The following is a 13,495-nucleotide window of genomic DNA, read 5'->3' as shown; positions in this document are numbered from 1 at the left end:
TCCCCTGTGTCACTACCTTGGGTGGTTCCTCGGGGTCTCAGCGATTCTACAGGCTCTAGGCCTTGTGTCTAGTTCAGTCGTGGTTCTTATACCACTTTATTGGTATGTGGTTTGGTAAGCCCCTAGGGACCAAACGTGTATTTATGCTATTACTGTTGATTGCTAACTTGTAAATTAAGTACTTCGAACTCCAGTCTCATAAAGAGACTAGAGGGGTGTGTTTTGATCTTAAATACATATATTTTAAATATATACCTTGTGTGGTTGTCCTTTCATTTGATCATTCAAGAGATTATAGACTGGTAAAACAAGCTGCTTTACATTCCTTCAAGACTTAGCCTGAAGGCTACTCTCCATAGCTACCACTAGGATAGCTTTCAATAAAGGTTGTCTTTAATCTGTTCACCACAAGACTTTATTTGGACTGATACAAGGTGCCCAGTATAATTAGTGGACAGCATATATCAGGCCAACTTCTCACAGGCTGTGCAGAGTGTGGAGGGCTGTGCAGAGCGTGGAGGCCTGTGCAGAGCGTGGAGGCCTGTGCAGAGCGTGGAGGGCAGTGCAGAGCGTGGAGGGAAGTGCAGAGCGTGGAGGGAAGTGCAGAGCGTGGAGGGAAGTGCAGAGCGTGGAGGGCAGTGCAGAGCGTGGAGGGCCGTGCATAGCGTGGAGGGCCGTGCATAGCGTGGAGGGCCGTGCAGTGTGGAGGGCCGTGCAGAGCGTGGAGGGCCGTGCAGAGTGTGGAGGGCCGTGCAGAGTGTGGAGGGCCGTGCAGAGTGTGGAGGGCTGTGCAGAGAGTGGAGGGCTGTGCAGAGAGTGGAGGGCTGTGCAGAGCGTGGAGGGCAGTGTGGAGGGCAATGCAGTGTGTGGAAGGCTGTGCAGAGTGTGGAGGGCTGTGCAGAGTATGGAGGGCTGTGCAGAGTATGGAGGGTAGTGTGGAGGGCAATGCAGTGTGTGGAGGGCTGTGCAGAACGTGGAGGGCTGTGCAGAGCGTGGAGGGCTGTGCAGAGCGTGGAGGGCTGTGCAGAGCGTGGAGGGCTGTGCAGAGCGTGGAGGGCTGTGCAGAGCGTGGAGGGCTGTGCAGAGCGTGGAGGTCAGTGCAGAGCGTGGAGGTCAGTGCAGAGCGTGGAGGTCAGTGCAGAGCGTGGAGGTCAGTGCAGAGCGTGGAGGTCAGTGCAGAGCGTGGAGGTCAGTGCAGAGCGTGGAGGTCAGTGCAGAGCGTGGAGGTCAGTGCAGAGCGTGGGGGCCAATGCAGAGCGTGGTGGCCAATGCAGAGCGTGGGGGCCAATGCAGAGCGTGGGGGCCAATGCAGGGCGTGGAGGGCACTGCAGGGTGTGGAGGGCACTGCAGGGTGTGGAGGGCACTGCAGGGTGTGGAGGGCAGTGCAGGGTGTGGAGGGCAGTGCAGGGTGTGGAGGGCAGTGCAGGGTGTGGAGGGGTGTGCAGGGTGTGGAGAGCTGTGTAGAGTGTGGAGGGCAGTGCTGAGTGTGGAGGTGTTAGACCCCTTTTTTTTGCCCCGGTCACCTTATTTTTGCCACCATCTTTTTGTTGGACCTAGGCCTCTTGGCACCTTACCACTGCCAAACAGTGCTGAGGTGCAGGTGCTCTCTGTGGAGTGGCCATTGAACATACATGCACTAGTAGTTAGAAGCAGGCTGGGACATTCTGATACTGTATCTCCGCCGTCCCGCCTTTTTGTCCCATAGACCAACATGTGGAAGCTCCTGGAACCATCCAGCCAGGCCCGGACTGGCAATGCCGGGCACCGGGCAATCCCCCGGTAGGCTGCCAGGGGTGGGGGCCGTTTTTTTGGCAGGGGGCCGGTTTCATTGCTGGGGCCGGTTTTTTGGTCCGACGCGAGTCGCGCGACGACGGCGTTAGTAAGAAATCGTGCAAGCACCACTACTCTCTCTGTGTGTGTCTCTCTCCTAACTGCGTGTGGGTGCGGGACAGAAAAAGCACAATATCAAGTAAAAATCAGATTCATTCAGTTCACTGACATCACTCTCAGGCTCTGGACTGATGATTCTACACACTGCCTGTGCCTGGGCTGCGCCGCCGCCTTCGCCTGCTGCAATAATTTATTATTATCAGTATCACCTGCAAATAGGGGGAGGGTCGTCACTCGGGTCGCGCTCGCGCGCAGTCGCAGAAATCTCCGCCAGGCAGGCCCGGGCGTGTGCGCGGACCACGGTCTCAGTTCATCCACCTTAGGGTGGGGCGGCCGTCCCGTGTGGTGACATGCGCATTGGGGTTACAACAATTAAAAGTGCGCGTGACCCCGACCGAGGAGCATTCGATTCCAGAACAACAACACAGCCAGCCACTAAGAAGACAGAGAGACTGAGGGAACGAGGCACGGGCACCCCGTAATTTATTTCTAATTCTAGCCTCTGCCTGCTGCCTGTCCCTCCCTCACTAGTACTACCGACTGTCCGTCCGTCGCCGCCCGCCGCCCGCAGAGGTGAGTCTGTGTCTTTAGCAAATAATTTATTATCAGGAAATATGATAAATTCAACATGGATGATGGCATGGCTTTGGTTGGCAATGGCATTTGTTTGGCACTACTGTGGGCTGGGCCGCGGGGCCGGGATTATACAAAGGGTATAGGCCTTTCCCCCGGCCCAGGGCCTTGGCCTATCGCTTATACCTTTTTGTTGATCCCCGGCCGGTTCTGCGCAGCGCACTAGCGCCCTGGGCCCCCCCTGAGTCTGGATTGTGGATTTAGAGCAGGGCCGGCTTTAGGGCGGTGCGACCGGTGCCACCGCACCGGGTGCTGGCTTCCTGGGGGCACCGGTTTGAAAGTTTATTATGCTTTTGAAGCACCTGTTGCAGCGTTTCTTTCCCCCGCAATTACCAGGCCGCCGCCTCACATAAATGTCAAGAGAACTGGTGTGATTAATTATCTTCCTGGAGAGAGATCAGCATTTTGTATAGTTGAGGTTTTGACTTAGGTGAAGTTAGTGCAGAGGGTTAATATGCCTGCTGCAAAGAACGTGTACCAAGTAGATTACAGAGTGCGTATGATGTAAAAAGATCAGCCGGTTACTACTTTCAAAAGAAGCATCCTTTTGTTACTTGCAATTTATAACTTAAAGTCCTAATATAGAATAGTGGGCTATTAACTTTCATCCTAGAACTGCATACACACTGCAAAGTATACATTATTAGAACATTTATTAATGTTGCAAAAAGGATTAATTTGGCTAGAAATTGATTCTTATTATTAAAGAGAACCCCCAACTATGCGGTTTCTTTTTAGACTCTGCGTTTGTGCTTCTCCACACCAAGCACTCTTACACTATACTGCCTAGCAGTATGGATGACATGTGACTCCTACACTTTTAGTCCTTTGGCTTATGTAACATTTCCTATACACTGATTTACACACGTATGATTGATTGTCTCTGTGTAATGTGTGTGATGCAAAGTGCTCGGACACCCTACCCTGGTATGAGTGGCGCTATATAACTAATTCAATGCATCTGAGAGAGTGTGGTTATGGAGACTTGGTCACTGTTAAAGGGTGCTAGTGAGAGAATCCGTGGTGGAGGTGGTCATGACTCATGGGGGGGGGACGCGCCAACTAACAATGTCGCACAGGGCGCCAGCACTAAAGCCGGCCCTGATTTAGAGTCAGCCATTTAGATCACTGAGCAGGCCTCCTTGCTGTTCGTGAGCAGGGGCCAGGGGGGCAGACAACACAGCGGCGATGCCGACTGGTGCCGGAGCGAGGTGGTGGTGGTGGCTGGCTCAGGCTGCCAGGCCTGCCTGTGCCTGCCAGCAAGACTCCGGCTATGCTAGCACTGCAGCACCACTACCTACCAGGCCTGGTTCTAGAGGGTGGGCCAGGCCCTCCCAAACCTGAGCCTCCTTGGCCCTCGCAGTGAATCTGCCACCGATGTACAACAACAATAACAACTGTTAACTTGTGATTTACGATCCTGCTGCAGAGCAACCATTTGTCTGTTGGTAGTTCGGTATGCAGATAAACTGAATTTTATGGGAATAGCTCAGTGGGTTACTACCTCGGTCACAGATATCCTTGTGTTACTTGCAGTTCAGAAGTTATTATCTGACCAATGAACTGTCATCAAAAAACTGCATACAATCTTCGCTTTTTTGTGTTGTGATGTAGTTAGAACTTCTCCATTCTTTCATTATTCTAATGTTACTAAAAAGAGTTTGTTTGGGCAGTTATACATTTTGATCAGTAAAGCCAACCCTGCCCACTGGAGTACTCTTTAAACCCTGACTTTGTGCTTCTCCCGACCAAACCCCCGTAAAATATACTGCCCACCATGGATGAAGTGATTTCTACTCCTTGTAATCCTCATTAGCTTATATGACATTTCGTGTAAACTGATTTATTGTCTCTGTATAATGTGTGCTGTTATGTAAAGTACTGTGACACCTTACACTGATATGAGTAGTGCTATACAACGAATGGAATTGGTATGAGAGAGGGGCAACGGAGAGATGAGGGGCACTAGTGGAGGGTGGCAGTGAGGGAATACCAGGAAGAGGTCATGGGGTGCTGGGAGCTACGGAGAGATGAAGGGTGTGGGTGGCAGTGAGGAAGTCAGAGGAGGAGGTCACGGGGTGGGGGGGAACTACAGAGAGCTGAGGGGCACTAGTGGAGAGTGGCAGTGAGGGAAGCCGAGGAGGAGGTCATGAGGTGGGGGAACTACAGGAGAGATGAGGGGCACCAATGAGGGTGGCAATGAGGGAAGCCAAGGAGGATGTCGGGCAGGGGGAACTACAGAGATGAGGGGCACTAGTGGAGGGTGGCAGTGAGGGAATCTGAGGAGCAAGTGGGTCACAGGCTGGAAGGGAACTACAGAGAGATGAAGGGCACTGTTGGGGGGAGCAGTGAGGGAATCCGAGGAGGAGGTCACGGGGTAGGGGGGGAACTACAAAGAGATGAGGGGCGCTAGTGGAGGGAGCAGTGAGGGAATCCGAGGAGGAGGTCACGGGGTGAAGTGGAAACTACAGGCAGATGAGGGGCGCTGGTGGAGGGATCAGTGAGGGAATCCGAGGAGGAGGTCACGGGGTGGAGGGGCTACAGAGAAATGAGGGGCTCTAGTGGAGGATGGCAGTGAGGGAATCTGAGGAGGACGTCATGGGGTGGGGGGGCTACAGAGAAATGAGGGGCACTAGTGGAGGGTGGCAGTGAGGGAATCCGATGAGGAGGTCACGGGGTGGAGTGGAAACTACAGACAGATGAGGGGCGCTGGTGGAGGGAGCAGTGAGGGAATCCGAGGAGGAGGTCACGGGGTGGAGGGGCTACAGAGAAATGAGGGGCTCTAGTGGAGGATGGCTGTGAGGAATCTGAGGAGGAGGTCATGGGGTGGGGGGCTACAGAGAAATGAGGGACACTAGTGGAGGGTGGCAGTGAGGGAATCCGATGAGGAGGTCACGAGGTGGAGTGGAAACTACAGACAGATGAGGGGCGCTGGTGGAGGGAGCAGTGAGGGAATCCGAGGAGGAGGTCATGGGGTGGAGGGGCTACAGAGAAATGAGGGGATCTAGTGGAGGATGGCAGTGAGGGAATCTGAGGAGGAGGTCATGGGGTGGGGGGGCTACAGAGAAATGAGGGGCACTAGTCGAGGGTGGCAGTGAGGGAATCCGATGAGGGGGTCATGGGGTGGGGGAACTACGGAGCGATGAGGGGCGCTGGTGGAGGGTGGCAGTGAGGAAATCTGAGGAGGAGGTCATGGGGTGTGGGAGCTACGGAGAGATGAGGGGTACTGGTGGAGGGTGGTAGTTAGGGAGTCTGAGGAGGAGGCCATGAGGGGGAGTGGCTACGGAGAGATGAAGAGCACTGTTGGAGGGTGGTTGGTAAGTTATCTACAGAGAAAGAGGTCAAAAAGACTTTTGTACCAGCACTAAAGCCGGCCCTGTCAGGGCCTTTCTGTTTTTGTTTATTTAACTAACAGTCATGTGATTAGGACAACTGTAGAGCATACTTTAACATGCATGCTGATTACATTTACTGCTATATTCAATGTTTCAAGTTTGAAGGTGATTTTACTGTTGTTTTTTACTGGGAATAATGAAAGTGGAACTGAATGGTGGCTGATATGGGGCTGGGTCCCAAGGTCAGCTGTGAGATAAGGTGTAATGGAGAGGGGTGGTAGAAAAGTGGATAATCAAGCCTGTAAGGAAGTGCGCTGCACAGTCCTGGGTCAGGTGGAGGTAGTAATGAAGAGGGTTTCTCCCTGAAGGCTCGCACAGAGGGAGCCCGAGTAGAGTCACTTGCTAGATGCTCCCACCTTAGAAACCTCCTCTTCCCATCAAAGGGACATTACATGGAAGAAAAGCACTTTTTTAGAGTGATAACATTTAGAAAGAGTGTGTTTTACTGTACCTTGTAAGACTAAGGAGAGATAAAAGGAGGGCCCAGAAGCAGGCCTGGCTAGATATATAAGCGATAAATCTGGCCAGCAGTGGCCCACCCGAATGTATGTTTGGCCCACCCAAACAAAGATTCCTGGAGCCGGGCCTGCTACCTACACCCCCCCCTTTTGCAGGCGGAGTCCACTGCTGCCGGAGCGAGGTGGTGGTGGGTGGGTGGCTGCCTGCCTGTGCCTGCGAGAGTCTGGCTATGCTAGTGCAGCACTGTGGATATGTGTGACTGTGCTCCCATTGGTGGCGCTGTTGTGCTGCTTGACTCTTGGGGGGCTGTAACTGGGGCGAAGGTTGGCGTCAGCAAGTCTGCTTAAAATATATCTTTCAGCACAAGCCCCATCTTGGGGCTTGTGCTGAAAAATATATTTGAAGCAGACAACAGGGCTTTCTAGAGTTTATTTATTTACATTTTTTTTTAACACGACTGAGTCCTTTTGTTTTGTTTTCCACTGGCCACTGCCTGGTGTTGCCACTGGGCTCTGGCACTTGCGCCGCTTAGGCTAACGTGGGGGGCCTTTTTTAGCTCATGTTCAGGACAAAGGCTTTGTCCTGAACATGAAAGATAAGTCTGTTTTTTGGGAAGGAGTCCGAGCCATGTGGATTACCGAGTTTAACAGAACATACTGCCAACACGTGGCAGTCAGCCTGGTCGGCGCCGCGTTCAATCCTTACATCAGGGTGGTTGTTTTAGTGTAGTCCGCATTGTTTCCTGAATTAGGTTAGATGTTTCAATTCGGTGTCAAATTATTGTGTGGTGCACATGGATTTTTCTTGTATCTAGATGTCATTGTGATTGTGCAGTCAGTATTCACACTAAATAACCGATGTAGTGTGCTGAGAGACAGCGCATCTTAACCGGCTGCTAACACGGTGCCTGATTTTGTATTCGCTGTAGGAAGTGTGCTTCGTATTCAAGGCACACAGCGACAAGATGATGAGCTGCGCACAATATTTACATGCCTTTACTTATCTCAGTAATTTCAGCATCGCATCGACAATATCGGCGAGTGACCTCAACATAGAAGAGGGCATTGCATTGAAACCTAGGCAAGTCAAAGGTGGCAGCTGCTTTTCTTTAAAGATGGTGTTTATTTTAGGGCCACACCCTTGCATTCTCCTCTCGCTACCATTATGGGGATACATTAAATAAAAACAGTACTAGACAAATCACATCTCTCGGGAGAGCAGCATTTTATTAAAGCACTCCAAAGTGTGCCCCTCGTGCACGTTCTTATTAATAAAGTTTTCACCAACTAATGCGAACAGAATTTGAAGCTAGCCTACAAGAAGTGTCTTATGGGCTCCAGGATCATTCGCGATTCTGATATAGGATTGTAATTTAACATCTTATGGTGCAGGTTATAGAGTAAAAGGCTTAGTGCTGCTACCATCTTCTTCAATGTAACTTTTGACCTCTAATGGGCCTTTGTACCCTTGTATCAGTTCCATCTGTTGAAGGTCTCCCTCGGTGCGTTCCCTATGCGCTGGCTCAGTTGCTTCATGAATCATGACCTATATTTTGTTTAATTTTCCGGATTTCACAAGAAAGGAGTTTGCGCTGGTAAAATGCGCACTTGGGTGTTCAGTGCTAGTGTCTCTTTTGAAAGTCGCCTCCTGCTGCTAGGGCCTGCTCTTTTGCTGTGTGAGGAAACCGAAACGGCCCCAATCAGTTCCGCTTGGCTAGCGAGTTAGCACTTGGCAGCCATGTGCCAAACAACACTCTCCCTACTGACCCTGGCGCACATAAACAGACACACACTCAGGGAGGCGGTGACGTGCTGGTGGGTGCAGTGAGGGAGGTTTGGGGGGGGGGCAGGGCGTCACTATACCAGCAAGTTAAAGCCGAAATTGGTCGCTTCAGTGTTGAAGGGGAGGAAAGAAGTAATACCTTTCCAGGAAAGGTATTACTACTTTGTCATGATGAAACCAATTGCTATTGGACACTTCTCCAAGTAGCCGGGATCGCGCACTTCTATACGGTGCAGCTTCTTATGCGGTTGTACATTCTGAAGCAGCGCATTGATTCAACAAGATAATCTGCGACCTCCCCCAAAACAATGGCTTCTATTTCCGCGCTGTGTTCTTTATCTCGCAAGTACTGCTACCTCGCTGAGGTCCGCAATCAAATATGTAATCACCCAAATATGCGAAATCTATAGAAATTTTACACTGACTCACTTCATGTGGCCTGCCACTACAAAATGATATAAATAGAACATCATGCTGCAGTAAGGAGGAGAGCCTGAGGCCAGATCACATTCATCACTTAAGAGGCATTGATTGGCACAGGTACCGTACAGTAGCAGAAATCACGCAGTCTCGTAGAAATAACACCGGCCTTCTGCATTGTAGTTTCTACCTAACTTTTCAAAACATTCCCATTACAGTTTGCATTGCATTGCCTGCTCAACAATCTCGTTGCTATCTCTGAATAATTATAATACTGATCTGTTGAGAATGGGACCAGATTTACCATACCACACTAAATGTCCACCACTGTGACCCCCCCCCCCCCCATGGCACAAGATCACTAAATTGTACTGATAAAGGAGATAATTGTATGTTATGGTTACAAGGCCAGTGTCATATGTTGAAATTCCCCAGTGACGCAATTAAAGCCAGGAAATGCTGGAGAGGAGGGAAAGGAAAGGGGGAAATAATGGAAATTTGGGGGGAGAAACTTGGAGGAGATAACGAGAAAGACGTCCTGTTCACTCATAAGCTTGATAAAGGATCCATTTTGCCCTTTAGGAGCAGGTCCATGTACACCATAGTACCCCCTAGTAGTGGTTGCTCACTGCGCTTGCTCGATCCACACCATGTGGGAGCTGGTCTCACTTTTACTTCTCTCTGATTTACTACTTGTGCCTATTTTTGGTGCTCTCTGAAAGAATGTCTATGGGTACATATGACTGCGTGGGTAACCTGGTGCTCTTGAAGGTCATCATCTACTATTTACTGTGGTTTGAAAGTTGATACAATTGAATATGTAATGAAAAATGTGCTGTAAAATTCACAATTTTGGTCGGTTGTTTTCCAAAATTTTCTTGGGGGGAGAACCCCCCCAAACCCCCGTAATAGCGGTCGGGCTCGCTCGCTACGTGCTCGACGGGGGCTGGTCTGACAAATTTCACGGGGGCTGGTCTGACAAATTTTGCCAGGGCTGATTTCAGTTCCCAGTCCGGCCCTGCATCCAGCCCTGGGAGGGGTTTTGCTTTGCCGCCTTTACAGGAGGGTCTCCTGACCTGGGGGTATAAGAGGAAAGGAGGGAATCTGAACTAGTCAGTTGGGGCACCACTGGACCTGGGGAAACCTCTTCCGGAGTATAGGCGGTTGGACCTGAGGAGGAACCTACACTACTGGGACTTACTGAGCTTAGGCCCTGCTGTACCCAAGTTAGATGAGGGACTCTGCCAGCCTGCTGATCTTGCCCAGTGAGGGGGAAACCCAGGGGACCAACTCCAGTGTGTACTGCAGGGAACCATCCTGCCTCTGATGCCTGCCAACTCAACCCCCTTCTTCCACTCAAAAACCTGCAACTAAGACCTGCCATTCGCCCCCCCCTCCCGAGATAAGCGCTGTACTGGAGACGTGGACTGCCTGCTGTGAGCGCTACTGCTACTGGGGGATCACCAGGTACTGCTTCTGTGCCCTCCCCTTGCGCGCTGTGACTCCCAAGCGCTGTGACTCCTAAGCGCTATAGTGAAGAAGCTGCTGCCCCTCCACTAGCGCTGTGCTAGTTGGCGCTGCTATGGTGTGAGCTCCGGACCTGCGGTGGCCTTAACCCCCAGCGCTGCGAAACTCACCGCTGCGACCTCGGTGTCGCCGGAGGACGAAGCGCGGTATGCCAGGGCCCTGTGGGCCCAGGGAGCGTGAGGCCAGCTACGCCGGTGGCGCCACACTGAGGGAGGAGGAGGTGCCACTGAAGATCACCGCTGCAGCCCCCGAAGCCTGGGCAGGGCCGCCGCGGTAGTGTAGAAGGCAACACTAGGCCCAGGATGCGCGGGCACGCAGTGCCCAGCAACTAGGGCGCCGGCCGCGTCATCGGCCTCGCCCCCTTGTGAGCCGCAACCTGATTGACTCCTGGGCCCCGGGCAGAGAAGGAAGCCCGGAGCCCTCCGAGAAACGGCACGGCGGAGCCAGAGCCCCGAGGACGTCTCCGCCGGCCTGAAAAGTGCTCTGCCCCCCCCCCCCCCGGCAAGGCCCCGAGTGAGGAGAGGTGCGGGCCACCTGGGGTTAGGGGCGCTCGGCGCTCGCTAGCGCCGGTGTGCGACAGAACTGCCTACAGGCCTAAGAATCGACTGGTGAGTGCGGGGAAGATGGAGCGGTAAATACACCCCTTGACACCTGTTACACACATCTACTGGCGAGGGAGGGGACAGCCCATCCTGCTTGAGACTCTGCCTGCATTGCCCTTAGCCTGGGGGACTGAGACTGGCCCAGAGTGGTTTCCTGAATGCCCTGGGAGGGGGGTTTAGGAGGCTTAAAAACCGCCCACAGTGAACACCACCCCTGCCTCAGGGACGTTGCCGGTCTGATCCCCTGCACAGGGACTGCTGCAGGAGCGGAGTCCCTCCGCCTAAAGTATTGCCCATATTGAAGATGCGCCAAAGTGATGTCGCCTGTATTGATGTTATGTAAGGACTGTTGCATTGTTTAGCCCCTACCAAGGGAATGTATTGAGGTTATATTCATGCCCTGATGCCCTCGAATTAATTTATGCATGTTTTACCTGAAATGAATTTAATGTTGCTCCGAGATTATCTGCTCTTTCACTGAAATGAACTCCTTTGCCAAGACCTGAATGAGATAAAGAGCATTGTTTTATACAACAGTCTGGTGTGGTGTCTCTTCATTGCGTGCGCATTACTGAGTCAGGGTGAGTGCGTGCTTCACAAATTGCCTGCGGGTGCCTTCCCGCCTCGCGCCAAGCTACCGTGTCGGAATTGGTAACCCCAGTTCTAACATTGGTGTTCAGAGGTGGGTTGAGGACCGGTGGTTGTGCAGCACCCTCCAGTGATTCAGTGTGCGCCACAATTGGACACCTGTTGTATCGCAAGCCTAACGATTGGCCCTTCACTGTCTGATTGATTGTATAGGCTCCGGTGTCAAACCTGTTGCCTACGTCCTACTGTTTTTCCCTTAAGTTGTCCGGGGCCCCACCTGTCAGGATGGAGTTTGAGCTGGCCAACCTAGAGGTGTACATGGTGGCGCAGCTGAGGGACTTCTGTTAGGGGATGGGGTTGTCCGTCAAGCGAGGCGCCAAGAGAGAGGAGCTTCAGAAAGCCTTGAGGGCATGGATATTGGCCCACCCGGGAGGGAGAGTGGATGAGGAACAGGGGGAGCCGGCCTCTCCAGGAGAACTAGACCTACTGCACGTAGACACCAGTGAGAATGTGCTGCCAGGAAGACGTTCCAGGGCTGGTAGTAGTGTATCAGCGGGGAGTGTGTCTGCGGAGGAGTACGAGGACAGGAGGGAGGAGAGGCAATTGAGGCTGGAGCTTGCTAAAATGGAAAAGGAGCGAGAAGAGAAGAGGCTAGCTATGGAAGAGAGGAAGCTTGCACATGAGCATAGCCTGAAGGAATTGGAGCTCAGAGCATTGCAAATAGGGGCGCAAGGCAACAGGAATGGTGGCAGCGTACCCGCTGAGGCTTCCCGAGAGCCTAAGTTTTACCTACCTAAGGAGGTGGTGGCCAGTTTTATTGTAGGGGATGACATTGATAAGTGGCTGGCGGTGTATGAGGTGTCCTTGGTAGCCCAACAGCCATAAGCTTTCCACACAGAACTGGGTGGACTTTTTTGATTATTCACGTAAGGCCTTAGAGGGTTGGGTGCGTGGCAGCGAAGTGAGCGACTATGAAGGGCTGTACAATTTGTTTTTAAGGGAGCACCTTCTCGATACATGTTTCCCAGAGCTGCACCAACACCTGGTGGACCGCAAGCTGACCGACCTTCGGGAGCTTGCAGAGGAGGCGGATACCTGGGTTAGCACTTGGGTGTCCCACAAGGGATCCGGGGGAGACACCCCGAAAGGTGGACAGGGTTTTCCCCAGAAGAGAGAGGGGGGAGATAAAAGGAAGGGGTTCTTTAAAGGCCCACAAAATAGACCGCCTGGGAAAGGGTTCCCCACCCCAATCTGGATTCCAGAAACCCACTTACCCTGACAAGAGTCAGCAGCCCAGAAATGTCCGGTGCTACGAGTGTGGGGAGATTGGACATTACAAGGGGAAACCCCAGTGTCGCAAAAGGACCCCAGCCCCCACAGTAGGTAAGAGCCCCGGGGTGGCTAGTGTAGCGCTGGGGGAGGAGTTGTTCCTAGATGAGGGGGGTGAGTGGACAGGCTTGACCCTGGTTTCACTGGGGGATAGAGAGATGGTCCCAGTGACGCAGTTACCCTCGAACACTGTCAAGTACCGGCAGAGGGTACTTATTAAAAAGTGCATTGCTTGTTATTAACGCGTATAGGTGGTGCATGATTTCCTGGTGATCTACTGAGAGAAAATACTGGTTTAAAAAAAAAGTATAACTTATAACTCTTGATAGTGTACGATAAGGGGGAAATTAAGTGTAAATGAACTCAATAACGGAAACGATGGGAGAAAAAAGGAGTTTCAATCTTTTGGAGTCACTGAGTGTCCCTCATTGACTCACTATCCTTAAGTCAGGAAAGCCTCGGCTGTGGGCTTGAACCACACAGGTGTCCACAATGATGTGTTCAATCATATAAGAATTGGATAAAGAAGGAGCAGGAAGCTTTGAGTGATTATTTGTTGAACTTCGAGGTGAGTGCAGTTATATGCAGCTAAAACTAACATCCATGTACTGTATACTAACCTCCTCATTACATTACCTCCTTATACTTACATTTCTTGCACTTATGGCATGTTTTCTAAAGGTGTTCAACAAAAGAAGATGTGTACCCCACAAGCTAGACCCATACCAGAAATCATTCATGCTGGAACAAAGGACCTTGAGCTAGCAATATTTTTCTAGCTCTGAGGACATCACCAAGAAGTGCTTTTTAAACAAGTGTTAAAAAGAATTGGCTCAGCCACTAACATGAAATGAAAACATGGTCTAGAAA

This window comes from Triturus cristatus, chromosome 1_1 (genome assembly GCF_964204655.1).
Source record: "Triturus cristatus chromosome 1_1, aTriCri1.1, whole genome shotgun sequence".
In the NCBI taxonomy this organism is placed as follows: Eukaryota; Metazoa; Chordata; class Amphibia; order Caudata; family Salamandridae; genus Triturus; species Triturus cristatus.
This window is presented reverse-complemented; position numbering follows the sequence as displayed.